This window comes from Arvicanthis niloticus, chromosome X (assembly GCF_011762505.2).
Source record: "Arvicanthis niloticus isolate mArvNil1 chromosome X, mArvNil1.pat.X, whole genome shotgun sequence".
In the NCBI taxonomy this organism is placed as follows: Eukaryota; Metazoa; Chordata; class Mammalia; order Rodentia; family Muridae; genus Arvicanthis; species Arvicanthis niloticus.
In genome coordinates, this window is record NC_047679.1 from 75,135,017 (window position 1) to 75,162,251 (window position 27,235).

A 27,235-nucleotide genomic window follows, 5' to 3' on the forward strand; every position below is an offset into this window, starting at 1 on the left:
TCTAACTCTAATAACAAAAATAACAGGAAGCAAAAATTATTTTTTCTTAATATCTCTTAATATCAATGAACTCAATTATCCAACAAAAAGACATAGACTATCCAACTGGATACATAAACAGGACCCAGATTTTTGCTGCATACAGAAAAAGCAGCTCAAAAAAAGAAAGAAAAGTCAAAAAAAAAAAAGAAAGTCACTACCTCAGAGTAAAAGGATGGAAAACAATCTTCCAAGCAAATGTTCACAAGAAACAAGCTGGAGTAGCAATTCTAATATCAAATAAAATCGACTTTCAACCAAAAGTAATCAAAAGAGATAAGGAAGGACACTTCATACTCATCAAAAGAAAAATCTACCAAGATGAACTCTCAATTCTGAATATCTATTCTCCAAACGGAAGAGCACCCACATATATAAAAGAAACTTTACTAAAGCTCAAAGCATACATTGTACCTCACACAATAATAGTGGGGGATTCCATCACCCCACACTTAGCAATGGACAGATCATAAAAACAGAAACTAAACAGAGACACAATGAAACTAACAGAATTTATGAACCAAAAGGACTTAACTGATATCTATAGAACATTTAATCCTAAAACAAAAGAATATACCTTTTTCTTAGCACCTCATGGTACCTTCTCCAAAATAGACCATATAATTGGTCACAAAACATGCCTCAACAGATACAAAAAGATTGAGATAATCCCTTTCACCCTTATCAGACCACCATGGACTAAGGCTGGTTTTTAATAATGAAAAAACAATGGAACGCCGCATACATGTGGAAACTGAACAATGCTCTACTCAATGATGACTTGGTCAAGAAGAAATAAATAAAGAAAGAAAAGACTTTTTAGAATTTAATGAAAATGAGGACACATCATACCAAAACTTGTGGGACTCCATGAAAGCAGTACTAAGAGGAAGACTCATAGCTCTAAGTGCCTACAAAAAGGAACTGGAGAGAGCATACACTAACAACTTGATAGTACACCTGAAAGCCTTAGAACAAAAAGAAGCAAATATACCCAAGAGGAGTAGATGGCAGGAAATAATCAAACGCAGGGCTGAAATGAACCAAGTAGAAAAAGAAAGAACTATACAAAATATCAACATAACCAGTAGCTTGTTCTTTGAGAAAATCAACAAGATAGATAAACCCTTAGCCAGAGCGACCAAAGGGCACAGAAACAGTATCCAAATTAATAAAATCAGAACTGAAAACAGAGACATAACAACAGAAACTGAAGAAATTAAAAAATCATCAGATTCTACTACAAAGGCCTATACTCAGCAAAATTGGAAAATCTGAATGAAATGGCCAATTTTCTAGAAAAATACCAGATACCAAAATTAAATCAGGAGCAGATGAACCATCTAAACAGTCCCATAAACCCTAAAGAAATAGAAGCAGTCATTAAAAGTCTCACCACCAAAAAAAGTCCAGTACCAGATGGTTTTAGTGCAGAATTCTATCACACCTTCCAGGAAGGCCTAAGACCAATTCTCTTCAAACTATTTTACAGAATAGGAAACAAAGGAACACTACCCAATTTGTTCTTTGAAGTTACAATCATGCTCATACCTAAACCTCACAAAGACCCAAAAAAGAATGGGAACTACAGACCAATCTTTCTTATGAATATTGATGCAAAAATTCCCAATAAAATTCTCACAAACTGAATCCAAGAACACATCAAAATAATAATTCATCATGATCATTTCTGGCTTTATTCCAGGAATGCAGGAAAGGTTCAGTATTCAGAAGTCCATCAATGTAATCCACTATATAAACAAACTCAAAGAAAAAAAGACATGATCATCTCACTAGATGTTGAGAAAGCATTTGATAAAATTCAACATCACTTCATGTTTAAAGTCATAGAAAGATCAGGAATTCAAGGCCCATACCTAAACATAGTAAAAGCAAAATACAGCAAACCAGTAGCCAACATCAAACTAAACAGAGAGAAACTTGAAGCAATTACACTAAGATCAGGGATTAGACAAGGCTGCCTACTCTCACCCTACCTATTCAATATAGTACTGGAAGTCCTAGCCAGAGCAATTAGACAACAAAAGGAAGTCAAAGGGATACAAATAGGAAAGGAAGAAGTCAAATTTCACTTTTTGCAGATGATATGATGGTATAATAAGTTACCCTAAAATTTCCACCAGAGAAGTGCTAAACCTGATAAACAAATTTAGAATAGTAGCTGGATATAAAATCAACTCAAACAAGTCAGTAGTCTTCTTCTATTCAGAGGATATACTTGATGAGAATGAAATTAGGGAAATGAGAGCCTTCACAATAGTTACAAATAATATAAAATATCATGGAGTGAATCAAACTAAGCAAGTAAAAGATCTGTATGACAAGAACTCCAAGACTCTGAAGAAAGAAATAGAAGAAGATCTCAGTAGATGGAAAGATCTCCCATGCTCCTGGATTGGCAAGATTAATTTAGTAAAAATGGTCATCTTGCCAAAAGCAATCTACAGATTCATTGCAATCCCTTATCAAAATTCCAAATCAATTCTTCATAGAGATAGAAAGAACAATTTGAAAATTCATTTGGAATAACAAAAAAAAAAAAAAAAACAAAAAAAAAAAAACAAAAAAACAAGATAGGGAGAACAATTCTCAACAGTAAAAGAACTTCTGGGGGAATCACCATCCCTGACCTCAAACTGTACTACAGAGCACTAGTGATAAAAAAAAAACTGCATGGTATTGGTACAGAGACAGGCAGGAAGATCAATGGAATAGAACTGAAGAGCCAGAAATTAACCCACACACATATGGTCACTTGATATTTGACAAAGGAGCTAAAACTATCCAGTGGAAAAAGGACAGCATTTTCAACAAATGGTGCTGGTTCAACTGGAGGTCAACATGTAGAAGAATGCAAATCAATCTATTATTATCCCCTTGTACAAAGCTCAAGTCAAAGTGGATAAAGGACCTTCACATAAAACTAGATACACTGAAACTAATAGAAGAGAAGGTGGGGAAGACCCTCTAATACCTAGGCACATGGGAAAAGTTCCTGAACAGATCACCAATGGCTTATGCTCTAAGATCAAGAATTGACAAATGGGACCTTATGAAATTGCAAAGCTTCTGTAAGGCAAAGTACACTGTCAATAAGACAAATCGGCAACCAACAGATTGGGAAAAGATCATTACCAATCCTAGATCTGATAGAGGACTAATATCCAATATATACAAAGAAATCAAGAAATTATACTCCAGACAAACAAATAACCCTATTAAAAATTAGCTACAGAGATAAAGAATTCTCAACAGAGGAAATTTGAATGGCTGAGAAGCACATTAATGAATGCTGAACATCCTTAGTCATCAGGGAAATCCAAATCCAAATAACCCTGAGATACCACCTCATACCAGTCAGAATGGCTAAGCTCAAAAACTCAAGTGATAGTAGATGCTGGTTAGGATATATCGAAAGAGGAACACTCCTCCATTGTTGGTGGGATTGAAAGCTGGTACAACCACTCTGGAAATCAGTCTGGCATTTCCTCAGAAAATTGGACATAGCATTACCTGAGGACACAGATATACCACTCCTGGGCATATACCCAGAAGATGCTCCAACATATAACAAGGACATGTGCTCCACTATTTTTATAGCAGCCTTATTTATAATAGCCAGAAGCTGAAAAGAACCTAGATGTCCTTCAACATAGGAATGGATGAAAAGAAATGTGGTACATTTATACAATGGAGTATTACTCAGCAATTAAAAGTAATGAGTACGAAAAATTCTTAGGTAAATGGATGGAACTAGAAAATATTATCCTGAGTGAGGTAACCCAATCACAAAGAACACACATGGTTTTTATGCACTGGTAAGCAGATATTAGCCCAAAAGCTTTAAATAGACAAGATTCAACTCACAGACCACATGAAGCTCATGAAGAAGGAAGACCAAGTATGGATACCTCGGTCCTACTTAGAAGGAGTAACAAAAATACTCAAGGTAGCAAATATGGAGACAAAGTATGGGAAAGAAACTGAAGGAGGGGCCACCTGGAGATCATTCCACCTTAGTATCCATCTCATGTGCAGTCACCAAAGGTACAGGCTGATGTAGATGTCAGGAAGTACATGCTGACAAGAGCCTGATATAGCTGTCTCCTTAGAGGTCTGACAGAGTCTGATGTATTCAGAGGCAGATGCTCAGAGCTAACCACTGGGTTTTCCAATGGAGAAGTTAGAGAGAAGACTAAAGGAGCTGAAAGGGTTTGTAGCCCCATGAGAAGAGCAACAATACCAACCAAACAGAGCTCCCCAGGGTCTAAACCACCATCCTGGGAGCACATAGGGAGGGACCCATGACTCCATCTGTATACGTAGGGGTGGATAGCATTGTTGGGCATAGGTAGGAGAGGAGATCCTTGGTCCTATGAAGGCTGAGCACAGAGTGTGGGGGAATTTGAGGGTGGGGAGATGGGAATGGGGGGTAGGTGAGAGCACATCCTCATAGAAGCAGGAAGATGGGGGATGAGATAGGAGGTTCCTGGGTGGTGGGGGGAATGGGCTAAGGGGTAAAATCTGAAATGTAAATATAATATCCAATAATAAAAAGTGTTGAGAACTGCACTAGCCCCATGTTCAGGCGTCCAAAAATGTCGTGGCCCGAGCAAAATGTTGAGGCCCGGGCTGCCCCGCGTTTGGAGGCCACTGTATCCCGGCCCAAGCTGCCGCTCCGGTCCGGGTCGAGGTTCAGCAAGAGAGAGAGTGAGGGGCTGTTGCCAGGAATGGAGACCAGACAGAGTGTGTTTCAATCCCATTTATTCTTCAGTCTCTCTTCCACTAAGTGTCTGATTCTCTCCTCTGTCTGATTCTGTGTTCTGTCTCCTGTCTGCCTCTTGCCTTTATATGTCTCACTTCTAAGCCATGCCTTTTGGTCACACCTTCAATCAGGCCCTTAGGTCTTGTCTCTAAATCTGATCCCTAGGTCACTCTTAAATCACACACTTAAGTTATACACCTTTAATCTCACACACCTTTAATCTCACACACCCAAGGTATCTAAACCAAGATTATTAGAGTGTGCTCAGCTGTTGTAGGCTATTGTAATCCAAGTCTCATGTTAGGGTATATGGCTCAAGATGGCTGCAAATCTGAGCCACTTTCTGCTAAAAGTCGGCCCCCAACAAAAAGGAAAAAAAAAAATCTTTGTGGGATTTATGGATATATATTTTTTAAAAAATGTGTTATTTGCATTCATCCATTTTGCTCTTCTCATAACAATTTATGAGAAGACAAGGTAACACATCTTCCACTATTACAAAGCAATTATGAGAGAGTCCAAGAAACCCTACAACACAAAAAGATTAATTCCAGGAGAAAAATTTAAAGTGCCAATGACTTTTTTGTAGTTAGGAAACTTTCATTATCTTCAGAAAAAAATTTCTTTGTTCACTTTAATAATTAAAAAAATGTTTGTTAAGTCACACATTTAAGAGGCCTGAATACTATGTTGATATTATATTATTTTTCTTTACCAGAGGACACATTTTATGTATAATTACATAAATCATTTCTTATATTCCTAGGAACAACCAGACTTCCAAATAACAATCTCTAGAAAGAATTATTTACTCAGCATCTGTCATTACTATTTTCTCCCGCACACTTCTTAGAAGTTTTAAAGTACTACCCCATGTTTTCTTCCTCCTTCTTCTCTTATTAAGTTTCTCAGCTTGAACCTAGGACCTCAAACTTACAAAGCAAGCCTTATACTGTTGATCTATAAGAAGTTATCTGCAGATGCATACTTATTGTAATATTTGTTATAATCCTAGGTTCCTGTCACCAAGATTATTAGACAAAGAAACATAGTAGAATATTGTGCACCACAAAGAATAAAATTATATCATCTATATGAAAATGGATGGACTTACTCACATATAGTATTCATGTACTAAATAACATAAGCCAGACTGACAGAGACAGGAATCATAAACAACCATATTTTCTTCAATATGTGGAATACAGAAAAAAAGACAAAATATGAGTATGAAATGAGAAATTGTAAAGGCTTGGGAATTTGAATGAAAATAGAAAAATCAGTATGATTAAACTTGTTCACATGCATATATAGAAATGTCATAGTGAAATTTGTTATTTTGTCCAAAAGAAGGAGAAAAATAAACAATAAAGAGTGGGTAAAAAACAGTGACCTTATTTCTTTAATTTATTTCATCATGTGACAGGTTTACCTATTTACATAGTGAATTTTCATCATTTTCATTTTCAAACTACCCTCTACCATTCCCTCCTTCTTCCACTGGAACCTATAAGAACCCCTCCTCTTAGTTTCCTGTCCTCTATTTGTGTGGAGTTTAATTACAGCTTCTTTTCCAAGCATGGGTGGGAACATTTTACTAGACCAAGGGTATCTTACTATTAATCCAATGAAGAGAATGGGACCCTTTTTCCTTGCAGTTGCTGTATACCAAAATCCCCATGAATGGTGGTAAGGTCTGTTGGTCCTCCCTACATGCATAATGAAATGTTCACAGATCTAATCTTGTATAGATGTTGTGTAACTAACTACAATTCTAGTGACTTCATGAGAGTGTGCAAAAGTAAACTAGTCAAGACCTTGTGGCTGGAAATATTACAGGTCCTTTAGTATATACCCTATTACTGTTGTTTTTCTAAATGGTCATATAGCCAAACTGCCTTCTAAGTATTCCTGTTTATACCATATATTGGTGCTTTGTCCAGCCTTGTTAGAGTGATGCTTTTTCATGACATTTCTGTTTAATACAGTTCAAGAGTGTGAGAAAATAATAAAATGTCAAAAGTTATTTATATCAGAAAGTAATAAGTAACATAGTCCTGATATTCAGATGACACATTTATTTAAATACAAAACTCGAAACCTTATATAGTTAGAATTAAGAAAATGTATTTGGTAAAATTATAAAATAAAAATTAATGTAATATCAACTTTCAATTTTATTAACAAGTAATGATCTACATGAAAAAGAAGTCAACACAATTGATCTCTCTCTAGATATACAGATAGAGCGAGATAGAGATGATATGATATAGAATATATATATAATACTGTATCCTGAAAAACTACAAAGTACAGAACATTGATATGAATATTGCAAAAGGCATAAATAATAGAAAAAGATTAGTATTGTTACCATGTCCATGCTATCCAAAATATTATATACATTTAATGCAATAACTTTTCCCCTTTATTAATTAACTTACACATTATTACAACTCCACCTCCCTTCTTTCTTCCCAGTTGCACACTCTCACACCTCCCTCTCCCCATTACCACCACCTATCTTCTCCTTTGAGAAGGAAAACTTCCTGTCCTGTCCAGCAGGGCATTAAACAGGGTCCAGGTAGATCACCTAAGAGAGAATGGGGGAAAATGGGCGAAAACAAAGAAAGAGGTTTTGTCTATAGGCTGATCAAACCACTGATTTTACTTTTTTCATACAGGGGTTATATACACAAAAAGACAGAATGTGAGGAATGGGATGATGTAGAAGCGTAGGTGTTCAAGGGGAGTACAGCTATCCTCTAGAACAGAGTATCAGCTGGGTGAAGGTTTAGGGGACCGATCACTATGATTCCATTTATGATTCACTTGTCCTTATCTAAGTTGGTACTATCCACCAAGGTTACCTATCTGCAAGGCCTATGATTACTCCAGCTAAGCAACTTTCCACCAAAGCTGCTTGTTTACAATAGCTTCTAGTCATCTGTTTCAGTATTTTTCCACAGACCCAAGACTTTGTGTTAACAGGCATGTATGTCAGGCCTATTGCTGTTTTTAGGCCTATGGCTGATTTTAGGCCTTCAATGTAGAGGCAGGACTGCCCTTGACAAATTCCCATGGGTACCAATACTTTCTGGCTCATGAAGTCACAGAACTAAACACCTCCTCTCCCACTGAGGCCAGACAAGGCAGTCTGCCTAATAGGAAAGTGATCCAAAGGGAGGCAACAGAGTCAGAGTCAGTTCTGCTTCCAATTGTTAGGAGATCCACACGAAGACCATGCTGCACATCTGCTATATATATGTGTAGGGGACCTAGGTCCAGTCCATGGACGCTTTTTGATAGGTGGTTTAGTCTCTGTGATCATGATGGTCACAGGTTAGTTGGCTCTGTAAGTGTTCCTTCTATGTCCTTGACTCCTCTGATGCCCCCAATCATTCCCTTACTCTTCCACAAGTCTCCCCTAGCTCTGCCTAATGATACACAGTGAGTCTCTCTCTATTTCAGTTAGCTGCTGGATGAAACCTCTTAGAGGACAGTTATTAATAGAATAATTTTTAAAATTTTGTTTCACATAGAAAAGTACAACTATGAACACAAACTCATACCAGACTTCCTGACACCCTGGCTCTTACAATTATTCTACCCTCTCTTCCTCAATGTTCACAGAATATAAGGTCCATAAGTTTTATTGCAAATGTATTAACTAGGGTTGCAAATGTATTAACTAGGGTTGGGTACCCTATAGTCAAGTGTTTTTTGCATTTGTAAATTTTTTCATGGTCTCCATCTATTGCAAAGAAAAATATCATTGATCATGGTTGAGGACTACATGTATCTGTGGTGATAAAAATAAATTATAATGCAGTTAGGAATTATAATGATTTAGGAAAATATTAGTAGGTTCTCCTATAAGATCCATGTTCTTTCTGACCTGAGGATGAGTTTCTAGTACCTGGTATAATTTCCTTCCTGTTGAGCATGTCTTGAATATAGTAAGACAGATGTTGGTTACTGCCAAGGTATAAATGCCAACATTGCACTTTTAGAAATGTCTTATTATGCTTGTCCCTATCATTTATAGGCATCACAATTGGGTAAGAATACTGATTATTGTTCCCATTGGCTGTTAGTGCATCATCATATGATACTATAAAAATTAGTGCTAAGAGAAAAGGCTTTCAGATCAAATACAGGTTGATTCCTCAGAATCCTGTATCCAAAGTACATTATTCTTTCAACAGTAAGGATTTATTTTTAACTTTTGGAAGTCATTCAGGATTAATAATTTGTGTTATGTGAGACCTTTCCCTGCACAACTTAAAGGGGGCTTTCATATTTCTGGTGGTGGGATTTTGTTAGATACTGTATGTCTTTTCAGGATAGCTTTATCTCCCCCAAGAGGCATAAATTGATTTAACCTCTCACAACTTCTATCTGTCTTTGCCTCTCTCTGTCTCTCTCTCTCTCTCTCTCTCTCTCTCTCTGTCTCTCTCTCTCTCTCTCCCTCTCTCTCCCTCTCTCTCTCTCTCTCAGTGTGTGTGTGTGTGCATGTGTTCATGCTTATGTGTATGTGTGTATCAATACTCTTATTTTTATGTATAATTTAATGGAAATATTAAATATTAATGTTCCCTATAGCACTTTCAAACATCCTTGATGTTATTTATTCTTTCTCTCATCTTCTGTACTGTCTTGACTTAACCACTCCACAAAATAAAATCTCCCCATTTTTTCCAACTCTCTCCATATCTCCTACAGATTTGTAACCTATCATTCCAATTTCAATTTCTAGAGGTCACTTTTTTTTTTTTTTTTTTTTTTTTTTTTTTTTTTTTTTTTTACTTTCCTGGTTTCTGCTACTATTGACACATTATATACTGACGTGTGAATATTTGGAGCTAGGAAGCACATTTAAGAGAAAAAATGCAATATTTCTCATTCCAAATATTGGTTACCTCATACAACATTTTTGAATTTCTAAATTTCTTCCAATTATCTGCATATTTTGTAATTTATTTTCTAAATAAAATAATAATAAATCTTTATATACATGTACCATATTTTCATTATTCATTCATTTCTTGAAGGATATATAGCTTGTTTTCATGTCCTAGCTATTATAAATACAATGGCAGTGAGAAAAGCTGAGCAAATGTCTGTAGAGCATTATTTTGTATGCATGAGTGTTTTGTCTGCATGTATGTATGTGTACCACATGCATGCTTTGGGCCCACAGAGGATCTGAAAAGGGCATTGGTTCCTCCTGGACCTGGAGTTATGAGTGGTTGTGAGCCACCATATGGGTTCTGGAAATCAAACTGAATTCATACAAAGAGCAACAAGTGGTGTTAAGCTCCTTCATTACTCATGTTTATATCTCTTAAGTTATTGACCAAAATCCTAACCATGTTTGATTGCACACAGTGTTTCCATCCTATTTTCTCTGAATATTTCCCTTCTCCACTTTCTCAAGCTGCATGAAGACCAACATTGCTGATCAAACTTCAGAGCACATGACTTTTTTGTTTCCCCATCTCCCTGTTCCCAGATGCTGCAAAGGTTTTAGAGTGTGTGTCTTGTTTTTTTTTTTTTTTTTTTTTCTTACTCTAACTCTAATAAACTTGTTCCCAAGTGATTTCCTCCATCTGTATTTCAACTGCTTTATAAACAAGACTACAATCTTGCAAAAGGTGCAAAGGCATAATTCTGATTTCCCAGTAGCATTTATCTGCTCAATTCTTTGTTTGAGGCACAAAGACACTGGCATAGTGTCATAGGATCCCACTGAGATCCCATCTAGCAATACTACCAAGTAAGTGACATCTTCATCCCCATGCCTGCTCATTCATAACCATCATTCTGACAGGTTTGTAAGAAAAAATATTGTGATTTTGTTAAGGTTTGCATTGAATCTATAACTTGCTCCAGGAAGTCAGGACATTTCATGATATTTAGTATTCTAATCTATGAGCAAAAGACTTTCCCATTTGCTTGCCTTTTCTATTTATTTCTCATATTAAAGTCTTACAGCTTTTTATGTATAAGTATTTCACTTCCCCAATTAAGCTCATATCTAGGTATTTTACTTGGTGCCATTATAAATGCAATTACTTTTATAATTTCCTTTGTGGGTAATTCATTTCATATTTCTAAATTTTTCATACTCTTATATAGTAAACTCCAGCTGGTATGATTCTTTTTCACCAATAAGAGTTACTGCTCATTGAACAAGAAGAAATTTGCCCCTCTTAATAGTCATTTATTTATTCATTCTTAATATATTTGCTTTTTCCTTCATTGAAATACATTTTGGTCTATATCTGAAAGCATTTCTATATTCATTTAAGCTGTAAAATAAAAAACCTTATCTGTTAAATAAACAACCACAAATATCAATGACTTAAAACGAATATTTATCTTTTATACTTTAGTCAGCTATTTGTCAGTTGTCACTCCACGTTGTACTTTCTTTAACCAGATAAAAAGAGCAGCTCTGTCTACAATAAGTTCTAAATATTATTGCTTTTGTTATTAAAAGAAGAGGGCAAGATTCCAGCAGGTGGCACTTACAGTTTCTGCTTAGAAGTCAAATCAATTGGGTAATGTAAATAATGCTGCTCAGTCCATCATCATTGGGATAAGAAATGGGGTCATAAAAGACACTATAAGTAAAATAGGAATGAGGAAAAATACAAAAAGACTTTTACTGAAAAAAAAGTGGTTAGACAAAAGAAAAATATACAATGGGCCACATTTCAACTTAGTGGTTGCAAATTCCACTATCCTTCCCTTTACATGCTAAACAAATATATATTTTTAAGAAGAAAAGATCTTAAGAAACTACTAAATCATATCACCAAACTCAAAGTTAAAAACTATAAAATGTACTCTCTATTAAGCCCATTTGGGGATATTTATTATAGGAAACTTAATTTAAGACACTCTTCCATTCCCCCTAAACATCCAATGTACAGAGATAGAACAAAGGTCCATTCTGAAAGTAGGAAAGAGTAAATTTTAATTAATATTTGGTCAATAAAAATTCTATAAGATAGTGGGTGAAAAGAACTTTACAGAGTTGTATGTGTTTGTTTATCAAGTTGCTCAGCAGTTAAAACCAGTCTCTACTCATCCAGAGAACCCTGGCACAAATTTCTAGCACCAAATGACAACTCACGGCCATCTGTACCCCCACTTCTAGGAGATACAACACCCACTTCTTGACTCCAGGCACATAATATGCAAATATACATGCAGGCAAATTAGAAATAATAATATAAACACCACATAAAAATACCATATTTCATTGAACAAAAATTCTAGATGTGAATTTTATCTGTGTTTCATTTCTGCTCACTAAGAAGAGATTTACAGGAATTTTTTGTTCTTGTTTCTGCTCTATAGAAATTGTTTCTTTTGCCAACACTGTCCTTAACCACATCTGAAGAGGGCTGTGAAGCATGTTTTGTTTTACTCCAGTGAGTTGAATGTACCAGTAGCTTCTTTTAAAATTGTTTTCAAAATATGTCCCTTTACTACACTTAGAGGTAATTTGAACTTATTAGGCTTCTGAGATACCATCGCTTCAGACTGTTCTCCTGAAGTTATTTTACTTCACATAAACGTTGTTGCCCTCTTCTTTTAATCACAACCTGAAAAATCTCTTCAATCTTCTAAATGATTTTAATAACTTACATGACCTTTGTGATCATGTCAATCCTATATTTGGTTTTTGATAGAAGCTAAGTACCTTAATTGGATTTTTTTATTCGAAGCATTTGCTAGGTTTATCTTTTTCATCCTTGATATTAAGAACATGGTACATTTCTATAGTTATGCCCTTAGCCTTTCTTATAAAGAATTCAAATGTACCTTTAATTTAAGCTTTAAAATGTTTTCCATAGAGGAATAGTATATTTATAACATTTCTATGCTCCTTCTCCAACTCCTGTCCAACCCCTCCTATGTCTCTTTCCAGATCCTCTCAAGTTCATTGCATCATCTTTATTTATTGTTGTGATACTACACACACACACACACACACACACACACAGAGAGAGAGAGAGAGAGAGAGAGAGAGAGAGAGAGAGAGACTACTGACTTCACATAGTGTTACCCTTAGTAGGAATGTAATATTGGGGAGCATGTCCCTGTACAGAACTGATTCTCTTTCTCTCAACAGCCATTGACTGCCCATAGTTATTTATCTAAAAGTGGGGACTTGTAAAAATTTCTTCATCCACATTTGTACATTGACTGCTACCGTTATGTAGGCCTTGTCTAAGCAACCAAACTATTGATATTTCATGTGTGTATCTTTCTTCCCTGTTCAGACTTGAAGATATTATGTAGCAGCAGGTAACTTGATCCTTTGGCACTTAAAATCTTTACACTCCTTTTGTTGTGTTCACTGTGCCTTAAATGCAGTACTATATCAATTAGGGATGGATACCTAATAGTTATCCACATTTTGACCAGTTGTGTACTTCTGTAAAGGTTTCTGCCTGATGGAAAGAGACGCTTCTTTGATTAGGAGTAAGAGCTACATTTATGTACATGTATAAAAATAAATATTCAGGATGTACTTAGACATTGCACTCACCAGTTTAAGAAATGTGGGAGTAGTAGTTTTTTCTTCTAGAGTTTATAACCTATCCAATCACTGGTAACTAAATATATTTATAGTAAAAAATATGTGCCTTTACATGTGGGTATTACTAAGTATTGCTTTAATCTGTTGATAGCTTCCATAGTACCTTCTGATAGTATGAACGCACTTATTAAGGGGGAAATCTTTGAGATAAATTCTAGCTCAATTTCTTCAAGTTCCAAATCTAAATAACAATATGTGGGGATATATAATTTTATTTGAAAAAGAATAATGGTGTAAAATAATAAAATGTACCATAACCTTTCAAAGGAAAATTTAACATAAAATGGGAATAGTTAACATACACCTCATAACAACCTGTTTTCTTAATAGCCTCTAGTGCCTTTCCCTTTTAACATAAGTGATTATAAGTAGATTTGATCATATCTTTATAGATTTCACCTGTGTCCACTTTAGCTAAACGTTCCTTTATGTGTTTGCTCCAGGAAAACACCATCCAACTTACTTTCCAATGAACCCATAAGTTTCTATTTCAATTAGTGGTGCATTCATGAATGTGGATTGAGATTTTATGGTATTTTTTCATGATCCTGTATCAAATTAGCCTTAGTAACTACCGGGTATAAGGTAGGTATGGGAATTGTTACAATGACTTAAAGAGCTCTGAACCAGAGATCATTTTAAGCTAGTAAGTATTGACTGTTGATAGACAAAAAAGTTCTTGCGTTTAGTGCAATTTAAATGTATGTATCAATTCTCTTCTGTGTTCTAGCTGATGATAAAATGAATACAATATGGCCTTTGATTTAAAATCACTTAGAGAGTTAAGTAAACCATTTTAGAAGATGTTTAAATTTCTATAATGTTTTCATTAATATACAATGAATGAGTACTTTTCAGGGCACTTATACAAATGAACTCATCTCAGTCATTATAGGATGCACAAGACCTGTGTAAATTCAAGCCAGACAAAACCCAGAATAGAGGAAATAGGTTAGGCATGCAGTTCAGCACCTAACTGAGAAGCTATTGGTAATGAATAGCTGCCACTATCAGAACAATGACTGTTCTGTGTAGCCTGTGGTAGGCCAACCATTCTCCAGGAGGTGATCATATATATGTATATATGCATATAATCATAAATATGCATATATGTATTTATGTATTTATGTATTTATGTATTTATGTATTTACGTATTTATGTATTTACACATTTACATATATATGTATATATGTATATATGCATATATGTAAATGTGTATATATGCACATATGTACATATGTATATATGCATATATAATGTATATGATGTATACATGTATGTATGTATATATGTATGTATATGTATGTATATATGTATGCATGTATATATGTATGTATATATGTATAAATATATGTATATGTGCATATATGTGTGTATGTATGTATATATGTATATATGTATGTATATATGCATATATGTATATTTGCATATATGATGTATATATGTATGTAGGTATATATGTATGTATGTATGTGTATATATGTATGTACATGTATGTATGTATATATGTATGTATACATGTATGCATGCATATATATGTATGTATGTATATATACGTATGTATGTATATATGTATGTATGTGTGTATGTATGTATGTGTGTATGTATGTATGTGTGTATGTATATATGTGTGTATGTATATATGTATGTGTGTATGTATGTGTGTATGTGTGTATGTGTGTACATATGTATGTATGTGTGTATGTGTGTATGTGTGTATGTATGAATATATGTATGTGTGTATGTATGTATATATGTATGTGTGTATATATGTATGTATGCATATGTGTATGTATGTATGTATAGATATATATGTATATATGTATGTATGTGTTTATGTATGTATGTATGTGTTTATGTATGTATTTATGTATATATGTACATAGGTACATATGTATATATGTACCTATGTACGTATGTACACATGCATGTATGTACATATGTACGTATGTATGTATATATGTATATATGTATGTGTGTATATATGTATATATGTATGTGTGTATATATGTATGTGTGTATGTGTGTATATATGTATGTGTGTATGTGTGTATGTGTATATGTGTGTATGTGTGTATGTGTGTATGTGTATATGTGTATATGTATGTATTTATATATGTATGTGTGTATGTGTGTATGTTTGTATGTATGTATATATGTATGTATAAATATATATGTATATATGTGTATATGTATATATGTGTATATGTAGGTATATAAGTATATATGTATATACCTATGTATGTATATATGTATATGTGTATATGATGTATATATGTGTATATGTGTATATATGTGTACATGCATATATGTGTACATGTATATATGTGTACATGTACATACATATATATATATATATATATATATATATATATATATGAACAGCACAATACAGACTTAATTGGATTGTGGGGAGGGAGGGAGAAGGACACCAAAATAAGTTAATATGATATAGGAGGTAGATTTGAGAAAATGTTTGGGGGAAAAATATTAAATACCATTTATGAAATCCTCAAAGAATTAATAAAATAAATTTAAACTATCTAAGATATAAAACATTCTCTCACAAAACCTCATTATGCATACCTAAGTTAATATTCAATAGTCGTGCAACACTTTTGTCTTAGAGAAACAATCATTTTGTCTTAGATTTACTATTGCTCTGTCAAAACAGCATAACCAAAGCACCTTGGCTGAAAAAATGGTTTATATGGCTTACATTTTCATTATCCCTATTCATCATCAAATGAAATAAGGACCTAAACTCAAATAGGGCAGGGACCTGGAGGCAGCAGCTGATGAAGACAACAGGAAGGTATACTGTTTACTGTCATGCCCCTATGACTCTAACAGATGCTATTTATTTTGGTGTGTATGTATGTATGTATGAGTGGTCACATGTGTACACATGTGCTTGTGGTGTCTAGAGGTTGATACTGGCTTTATTCTTTCATTTTTGTCTTCCTTATGTTTTGAGTCAGAGTCTCTCACTAACTGGAGTTTACTGATTGGCTAACCTGTTGGCCAACAAGGTGAAGGAATACTGAAGCTTTTTCTACCCCAGAGCTGATGCCACGATGTCCAAGTTTTAAGTAGGGAGTAGGCCTCCAAACTCAGGTCTTCTTGTTTTTATGAAAAGCCTTTACCAAGTGAACTATCTCGCTAGTTCTATTACCACTTTAATAGGTTTTTGGAAGTCATGCAGCAAGTTCATGAGACACAGTATATTTACCAGTTCTTTAAGTATATACCCAAAATGTTTCTACTTCCAAATATATTTAAATCAATCATATTTTTAAAAGTGTATACGGCAAAATTTTACCAAAATAGTTAGATAAGGAGGTCATAGATTTTCTTTTATTACTCAGTAGTTTTTACCTAATATGACACATAGAAACAATTGCATTAAAACAATTACCCTAAAGAGACATGGACCCAAAGTCTAAAGTAAAAATATTGTATTTCTCTCTTTGAAGAGTAAGAAAGGCCCACTGACACAAAAGATGAAAGACTGAAGTTTTTATACATACCTACATTAGTATCATTTTTATTTATTTGCTTTTAAAGAAGTAAATATCAGAAAAAGATATTCTTATAGATGGAAGTACCTTTCTAAATGTCACTTATTGTCAAATATGTTCTTCTTTCTAGTTTTTTATTGAGTTGAAATTCCATTTATCATCTTTGTTTATGCATCTCAAAGAAAAAGTAGAAAAATGACCTTTGTTATTCAAACCAAGTTATCTTCCAGAAATCAAATGTAATAAATCTGTCTATTTTCCTCAACCTGGGATATTCAGTTCTATTTTGAGTTCCCTTCTGAAATCTGAGCTGTCTACCCATCCCTTATATACATGGGATAACACCCTATATATAGTCACAGAACACCAGCCCATTCTGTATCAGCCATTAACTTGGTATGAAACATTCCATAAGTATCTATATCTACTTGTCAGTTGTTGGAAATATTACATTACCTATATGAGACATCAGTGCAATTATTAAATACATGGATCAGTTTGGCTTTTAAGCTTTCATTAAATGAGAACATGTGAAGTAAAACATTAATTAGTCTGATGTTAAAATTTATAGATGCTTCTGCCTCAAGACATTATCTAGTGAGAATTTAAAAAGAAATATAGAATATTAGCACCTCGCAAAGAAAAATAAAACATGTTAGAGGCTGTGCTATGACATAGAGAAGGAATAAGAGGCTAACAGACTTCTTAATTGAGGCTGTTAGATTGCAGAATGTAATTAGACTAGAGTAGCAGTGAGTGTCTTTAGGAAGAAAGTATATAAACCGAAGAGTGAATTTTGGATTTTATAATCAAGAACAAGTATGAATGTGGTCATTGCTAATGTATTTTGGATCAAGAATTAGCTGCTTTAGGGATTAGTTTTCTCAGCTCTCATGTCAAGAGAGAATTTAGTTTCTTTCAGGTAATTAACATACTGTTCCACCTGGCATAGAAATTAGATAGGAATTTTCTAGGGAATTATTTTCTTTAGAGTCAGGGGTTCTCTGGTCAGAAAAAACAGAAGTAGAGAAACTAAGCCAACACACAAATCAAGAATAGTGCACAATTTCTTAAACAGCAATAGAAGAAACTCTCCAATAATGCTGCTGAGGGATTCCACATGAGCACCCAGATGTTACTAGTTGAGCAGTCAGAGGCAGGGGCACAGCTCAACTCTGTCATTCAGCAGTTTGACAAGGTCTCCTAGGATTTTATGGAATTTGTCACAAGCCTAATTCAGGTCTGTGGCTTTGTTAAAGAAAAAAAGAAGCAGGAGTAATCAGGATGAAATAATGTTGAAGTTAATTCCTACAGCTGATAAACAACTTCAGCAAAGTGGTTGGATACAAAATCAAACAAATAAGCAGATTTTCCTCTACTCAAAGGATAAACAGGTTGAGAAAAAATTTAGAGAAACAACACCCTTTACAATATTCACAAATAATATGAAATATCTTGGTGTGACTCTAATCAAGCATGTGAAAGATCTGTATGACAAGACCCTTAAGTCTCTGAAGAAAGAAATCAAAGAAGACTAAAAGAAGATGGAAAGGTCCCCCATGCTCATGGATCCACAGGATTAACATAGTAAAAATGGCCATTTTACCTAAAGCAATCTACAGATTCAATGCAATCCCCACCAAAATTCCAACTCAATTCTTCACGAAGATAGAAAAAGCAATTCTCAAATTTATCTGGAATAACAAAAAACTCAGGATATCAAAAACCGTTCTCAACAATAAAGAACTTCTGGGAAAATCACCATCCCTGACCTCAAGCTATACTACCAAAAAATAATAATAATAACTGCATGGTATTGGTACAGAGACAGGAAGGTAGATCAGTGAAATAGAATTGAAAACCCAGAAATGAACCCACACACCTACAGATACCTTATCTTTGACAAAGAAGCCAAAACCATCCAGTGGGGGGAAAACAGCATATTCAACAAATGGTATATTCAACAACTGGCAGTCAGCAAGTAAAAGAATGCAAATCGACCCATTCTTATCTCCTTGTACAAAACTTAAGTGCAAGTGGATAAAGTACCTCCACATAAAACCAGATAAGATGAATCTAATAGAAGCGAAAGTGGGAAAGAGCATCCAACACATTGGCACAGGGGAAATTTTCCTGAATAGAACACCAATGGCTTATGCTCTAAGATTAAGAATTTACAAGTGGGACATCATAAAATTGAAAGCTTCTGTAAGGTGAAGAACACTGTCAATAGGACAAAATGTCAAGCAACCCATTGGGAAAAGATCTTACCAACTCTACATCTGATAGAGGACTAATATTTAATATATAAAAATAACTCAAAAAGTTAAGATTCCAGAGAACCAAATAACCTTATTAAAAATGGGACACAGAGCTAAACAAAGATATTTTAATAAATACTTTAAGCACAAGAGCCAAGAGAAAGAGACACTTTCGAGAGCATGAATGTGGACTTCTTAAAGAAAGCTGGTAAGCTCCCAGTAAATAACATTTTTATTCATAAATCAAGCTTTGTTCTATTACTAACCAAGGGACATTATATCTATCAAATATTATGAAGAGGCTCTTTAAGAAAAGTAGTTGGAATTGTTTTTTGTTTTATGTTTGCCTGTTTTGTGTAACAGAATAATAATGGCTTTAAAGAATGAATTAGTGTTGGCCTTACTCTCTATTCATGGAACATCTTAAGACTAAGTATATGATCTTCCATGAAAGTTCAGTAGAATTAAAGAGTAAATTTTTCTGGTCCCAAGGTTTTCCTTGATGGAAACATTGTTTACACCCCAATCTCATTGCTTCTAATGGATTGTTTACATTATTTTTATATTATGTCTTTAATTTTGGTCAGTGATACACATTTAGAATCTCTTTTACATAATCTAAGTTATTTAGAAGTGTAAGTTTTCATAAAAATCTCTGATGCTGTTTCTATATTCTCTTGGATATTGCTGTAATGGAGATCCTTTGATACATAATTTGTTAATTTGGTGACTTCTCCCTCTTTCTGTTAGAATGGCTAAGGCTTCTTAGTTTTTTTAACCTTTATAAAGAACCAGCTCCTAATTAGGTTCATTAATTAGGGGCATTGTTCTTTTAATCTCATTTCACTAATTTATTCCTTAATCTTTACTATTTCTTGATGACTACTATGGTTTAGCTGCTTGTTGTTATTGAGAGTTTTGAGGTATGGAGACAATTCACATAATTCCAGAACTTGGGAGGTGAAGACAAGATTAGAAGCTCAAGAATGTTTGTAGCTATATAGTAAATTCTATGACATCTTGGCTTACATAAGACTATGTTTCACCTGTTTTTTCTAATTACAAAAGAAAAATAAATTCAGATGAAGATATATGATAGACAAATCCTCTTTGGGCTACATGCACAAAATTAATGGTTTAGTACCTCATTAATCTGCATAAGGCATTGGAGTTATTTACCTAACACCATTTAGAATAATATTTTTAAGAGCAAGAAGAACTGTTGAATTAGAATTTGATCTTCTTCACATATTAGTAATATGCTCTCTAAAATACTTAAACTCTGTTTCAATTACTTCTTTTTTTTTTTTTTTTCGAGGCAGGGGTTTCTCTGTGTAGTCCTGGCTATCCTGGAAACTCACTCTGTAGACCAGGCTGGGCCTCGAACTCAGAAATCCGCCTGCCTCTGCCTCCCAAGTGCTGGTATTAAAGGCGTGAGCCACGCCACCCAGCCAATTTACTTATTCTTAACACAGATTTATTAACACCACTAATTGAATGGGCTATTGCAATCAATGAATGAAAATTTTAAAGCACTTATCACATTATTTGTGACATAAAAAGTAATGTATATAATGGCTGTCACATTTTAAAAGTGGATGAATGCCTTGATATTACAAAATTAGTAGAGTGAATATTATTGAGGAGAATATCTAATGGATGTCAATAGGTTCTATCATCTAAAGGTTCTATTTGATCAAATAATTTGCATAATTTCTAATGAAAAAGTAGTTACTTTCTTAGTGTTGTGGTTTAAATGAGAATTTTCCTTATAGGCTTGGGTGTTTAAACACATGGATCCTAGGTGGTGTTGTTATTGCTGAGGTTTAGGAAGTACAAATTTATTGTATTAAGTATGACACTGGAGGCTGATTTTGTGATTATATATCTTTCTCTACTTCCAGTTCATTTTCTATGTTTCATGCTTGCTATTAAGGTTATGGCCTCTCAGTTTCCTGTTCTGTCTTCTAGGTCTGCCTGCTAACATGGATCTAATATTCTGTATGTTGGAAATACTGTTGGTGGAAAATTTGTAGATGTTGGCTAGAGATACAGGTAGAGCCTTTTTCTTGTATGCCTGAGGCTATAAATACATTTCAAGCATTGCAAAAGATATTATAAAGAGGAAATTTATAATACATTGAATAGATGAAGAAGGAAGGCTAGAACTAGTACCAGTCTCATTGTGTGTGTTGTGTGTGTGTATGTGTGTGTGTGTGTATTTCAAGCTGTAGATTGGGACCACACAATACAGTAATGGATGACCTTCTTATATAAAAATTACATTTATATAGTATTTACAGATATGCCTGTTGTACTTCATAATACTGGTACATTTACTAAAGATATATAAATTGTTAAGGCCTAGGTATAATATTAAGGCCTATATAGAATGTTTAGGCCTAGGTAACTGATAACTGGCTAGCCTGCCATTTTGTACTGTCACTAATATTGTACAGAAACTTTTTCATATGCTGTTTCTGCTATTACTAGTAAACTTTCTCATGCCCAAGTTGAATACATATTCTGTAACGCGCGCGCCCCAAAATCCCTTTTCGCCCCGCGAATAAGGACAGGAGGCGATAGTCGGGTTTACTGCCACGAGGAACCTTTTTACTGCTCCATACGATAAAGCGGAAAGACCAAGAAACCGGAAGAGGGTCCCTTAAATACACCCTAGAGTGACGTAATTCACTTCTGAATGGCTGTTCGCTCACTACCCAGTATTACGCCTCGGGATAGGCCAGTGGCTTGGCAGCTCTTTCTGCCTAGCAGCTGCGCAGAAGGATTGTTTACTGCTGGTGAAACATGTGGCCAGCGCCATGTTGGAAAACGCACGTGTGCAGCCACTGAAACAGCAGCTCACTACATCTCTCCCTGTTTAAATTATTAATATAAAAACTGCCTTTCGCCCATTAACGCATAGTACCAACTCAGTGAGGGAAAGCAGAGGCCTGATCCCCTGTGCAAATGAGATATTGTAATGGGTTTAATTCCCATACCCAATCTCGATACTTTTGACGGGGAAAGGAAGCCTCTATCCTGGGGCGCCACCAGGAGGAGGTAATTGGCATCAAACCTTTGTGCAATAAGGCATGCTTTCGGGAAATCTATCCACACTCGTGGAACATTCCTGTCGTAGTACCCACTCGCAAACACCTCTAACTGCTCAGGTACTGGTTATTCAGAGACCACTCTGGAAATCAGTCTGGCAGTTCCTCAGAAAACTGGACAAAGCATTACCTGAGGATCCAGCTATACCACTCCTGGGCATATACCCAGAAGATTCTCCAACAATAATAAAAAACACATGCTCTACTATGTTCATAGCAGCCTTATTTATAATAGCCAGAAGCTTGGAAAGAACCAAAGATGTCCCTCAACAGAGGAATGGATAAAAAAATGTGGTACATCTACACAATGGAGTATTACTCAGCTATTAAAAATAATGAATTCAAGAAATTCTTAGGCAAATGTGGATGGACTAGAAATTATCATCCTGAGTGAGTTAATCCAATCACAAAAGAACACACATGGTATTATTCACTGTTAAACAGATGTTAGCCCAATAGCTTGGAATAGCAGAGACTCGACCCCTCAGACACCATGAAGCACATGAAGAAGAAGACCAAGAGGGTATGTCTCAGTTCTACTTCGGACGAGTAACAAAAATACTCAAGGAGCAAATATGGAAACCAAACATGGGGCAGAAACTGAAGGAGGAGCCACAGGAGACCATTCCACCTGGTATCCATCCCATGTACAGTCACCTAAGCTAGACACTGATGTGGATGGCTAGAAGTGCATGCTGCCAGGAACATGATATAGCTGTCCTCCTTAGAGGTCTGCCAAAGACTAACACCACTCAGAGGACAATGCTCCACATGAACCACTGAGATGATCAGGGCTTCCCAATAGAGAACTTAGAGAGAGGATGAAGGAGCAGAAAGGGTTGTGATCCCAGGAGGAAAGCAACATACCAAATAACCGAGCCCCCGGGTCTAAACACCAGCCTGGGAGCCATAGAGAGGGACCCAGGACTCCAGTGGTATATGTAGGGGAGGTTGGCCTTGTTGGGCATAGGTGGAGAGGAGTTCCTTGGTCCCACAAAAAATGAAGACAGAATGGGGGGAAATGAGGGTGAGGAGGGGGTTAGTGGGGGTAAGAGGTCCAGGCACTGCCTCATAGAAGCATGATGGGATAGGAGGTTCTGGGTGGTGGGAGGAAGGGGGTAAGGGGAAAAAATCTGAAAGTCAATTAATACCGAATTTTTTTAAAAAGAGATGAAATAAAAAGGAAAAAAAAAGGAGGAAAAAGATAAAAAAGAAAGGAAAAAAGAAAAATAGGAGATTTCATTAACAACAAATGGAAAGGATTAGAAATTAGGAGCAGTTTATGTTAATGAAAAACAGCACCATAGAAACTGGAGGAAAAATAAAACAAACAAAAAAAAAATAAAAAAAGAAAACTGGAAAATCACACCCTCATAGAAACACAAGGAGGGGGGGAGATATAGGGACTTTTGGGTAATGGAATGAATGGGATAGGGGATTGAATTTGAAACATAAGTATTATAACCAATTAAAAAAGGGGAGAAAAGGAAAAGTTGTTAGAACCCAAAATCTTTAAAAAAATGTCAGACCCTCTAGGAAATATATTTTTTTTTGCTTGATCTAAAACTTGTTCTGATAATTGTATATTGCAGAATACACAACCTCGGGTATCTACTCATCAAGCAAACTGAGCAGACCTGCTCAACCTCCGATGTCCTGGAATTCTACCTAGATGCAGGAAGACACAGTGTCAGAGGTATCAATGTACTCTTTCCCCCACCCCTCTTCTAAATCTCAACGCCATAATCAGCTTGAAGAAGTAAAGAAGAGTCAGCACCCCTATTCCCTGGTTGGGGACTAAGGTGGTTAATATGGACTGTTTCTAGGGAAAAGTAGAGGTTTTGTTGGAATAGGGAGGATAGCTTAAGATTTATTGCATAGACACAACCTGATTGATAGAAATCTGTATAATTACAACAAGATGAGTTATAATTTCATTAATTGGTACAAATTACTTGATTTCAGATTTAAGGTTTTCATTGGTACGAGTTTCTTATTGATATAAAAATGGGATGAATATTGGTACTCTCATGGGCCTTGTGTCTGTTAATACACGTTTAGAATACAAGCTAGACCCAGTCCTCTTTAAACTTTTAACCGATTTGAGATGGTTCCTGTGAGTTAAGGGACTATAGCAAATTCATGGCTTGGAGTTATTGTTAGGGTGTTCTCGATGTTTTATTTAGAAATAGCTGAGAGGAGTATACAGAAAACTGTAAGATTACCTTACATGGATAGTTGGTTTTCAAACGTCACAGTCCACGGAATAACGTACAAACATCTTTAGTAATGTTATTTTAATTAGAGACCTGTCTGCTCCTGACAGCTTCCTATATTGAATCTAAGAAGAAATTGAGCATCTTTGGAGTTACTCAGTTGTGGTGAGACAGCCACTAGACAAGAATTGCCTCTTTCCTTCTACAGACAAATACTGTCCAGAAAAAGGACACACTTGCATAATAGCCGACTGATTATATCTGCCTAGACAGAGTAATCAGCCCTTAATAATTCTGCAGCACTAAGGTCTGTCAGAAGATCCTGGACCAGAAGGCAGAAGAACAGATGCTCCAACATTCGTATTATAGGGGCTGTCCAGGTGTCAGCGGTCTCTATAATTGGCTAAGATTAGAAGCTATGCTTGTGTTTCCATAATTTCAGTTACTCAGTCATTCTAGATTCTGAAGGTGTTTTAAAAAAGCTAGGATCAAAAGTAAGTGTTTAGTTAGGAGAGACGACAACAGAGGTTCTGGTTAGTCAATAAAAATGATGGACTGTGATGGACTGGGTATTAGGACTATCTTGTACCTCACAAATAGGAATAATTATGCTCTAATTGTATTTTGAGAGAAAAGTTTATTCTAACAGGAAGGGTGATATGTAGGAAGAGCTAAGGTAGGAGGAGTACTGAGAGGAAGAGATGGAGTAAGGAGAGGAGAAGATGAAGGAGAGGAGAAGCAAGGTGAAGAAAGAGAAATGGAGGGGGAGCATGGAGGCAGATGTTCACGTGTCTCCACCAGTCAAGACAGTTTACATATCTAGGTTGGGTATGGGTTACACTTCTGATTGAGCATTACCAAACGTATAAAGCTTTTGACTAACGCTTAAAAAATTGTATAAAAGCAAAAAAGGAAAAGGGGGCATGGGATAGGGATTTTCTAGGGAGGGGAAATGGGGAAAGGGGTTGACATCTGAAATGTAAATAAAATATAACATAAAAAATGAAAAAAAAACAATAAATATAAAAATAAAATAAAAAAGAATGAAATGCAATATAAAAAAATAAATGATTAGAGCCTGTGATTGGACAGTAGAGAGAGGAATGCAAACTTGATGATTAAGTGAAGAGTTCATGAGAGACCAGGGGGAAGAACATTGAGAAGAAAAGGGGAGAGAGGAGACCACCATTAGACAGAATGGATTTACGAACACATGTACAGAAGAAATGGACCTGAGGACAAGCTAGTGTAGCAGATGCAGCTGAGATAGGCTAAAACATCCAGTAACAAGAGGAATATGTGGATATAAGTGAAAATAACATAGAACCTGCTAATCTGACATACAGCTTGTAATTAAAATATCAGGTTTCTGTGTCTTTTATATAGATAAAAACTAGAATAAATAATTCATGTACATGTAAGTAACAAACCGGAAGTATATGCTACTAAAACTCATTTTCTAAAGTATAGCTGTTTAAAATATGCTTCATCCATATATTTATTTTTGTGATATATATAATTATACATGATAGTAGATTTCCTTATGATGTTTGATATTTACATAATTATTTTCATCATGTTCCCCCTCCTTTACCATTCTATAGGTCATTCTAACTTCTTCTGATTCCAATCCCTTTCTCAACCAATCATGTACTTTTGGGGTATGGATAATGAATCAAGCAATTAACTAGGTTTGCCTAGGGAGCATGAATGAGATGGTATTTATAAGAATATAGGCAACTTACAAGTGATTATATCACTAAATAAAATATCTCTTCCCAGTGATAATTTGAAAAATAATTAATCCCATAGATACTGTGCTGAATACTTCATCCCCACATTAATGGAACTGCTAGGGAGGATAATTAGGTGTGGCCTTATTAGAAAAGGTATACCACTCAGGGTTGACTTAGGCATTTCAAAGTTCATGACATTCTCAGTTAGTTCTCTCCCCCCCCCCGCCCCAGCTTGTGGATTAGGTGTAAAATTCTCAGCTACTGCGTAGTTACTCATCATATCCATAGTCATCGGCACACTGTCTTCCACAATGGTCATGAACTTACTGTCTGACACTGTAAGCTCCACTCCACTCTCCTAAATGTGTCCTTGGCATTGGAGAAAGTAACTAAGTGTTGGGCCTGGAGGTAACTCCATTTAACTGTTATTTTCAGTCACGTATAGGACAGGTAGAGGGCGTGATAAACAAGTCTCTACTCCAGAGATTAAATATTAATGAATTATCAAAAGGCCAGGGGCGTAGCTAATTAAGTTACCCTCCCTTCTCCCTTCCCTATAAGACTGGTCTCCCCTGGCCTATGGCGGGGGGAGCGCACACACAACACCTCATCCATCACCATGCCATAACAATAAAAGCTTTGGAAAAACGGACTCCACATGTCCATGGCTCTCCGCCTGATTCCCAGCTTTTGGAACCTGGAACTTGCCGATGCAGCGCCGCCAGCCACCCAACAGCTGCGTGAATGTGAGATCCTCCGCTGGCTGTGCGGAAGCTCCGGTGCCGGACCGCCATGAGACTCTGTCGCCGGACTCCCTCCATCCCCCGCCTTCGAGATTTGTCCCCACAACTAAGATAGCATCTAACTACTTTTAACAGCCCTACATATACTCAGATGAAATGCGATGAGACTTCTTATACCAAGATGTCATTGCTAAATGAG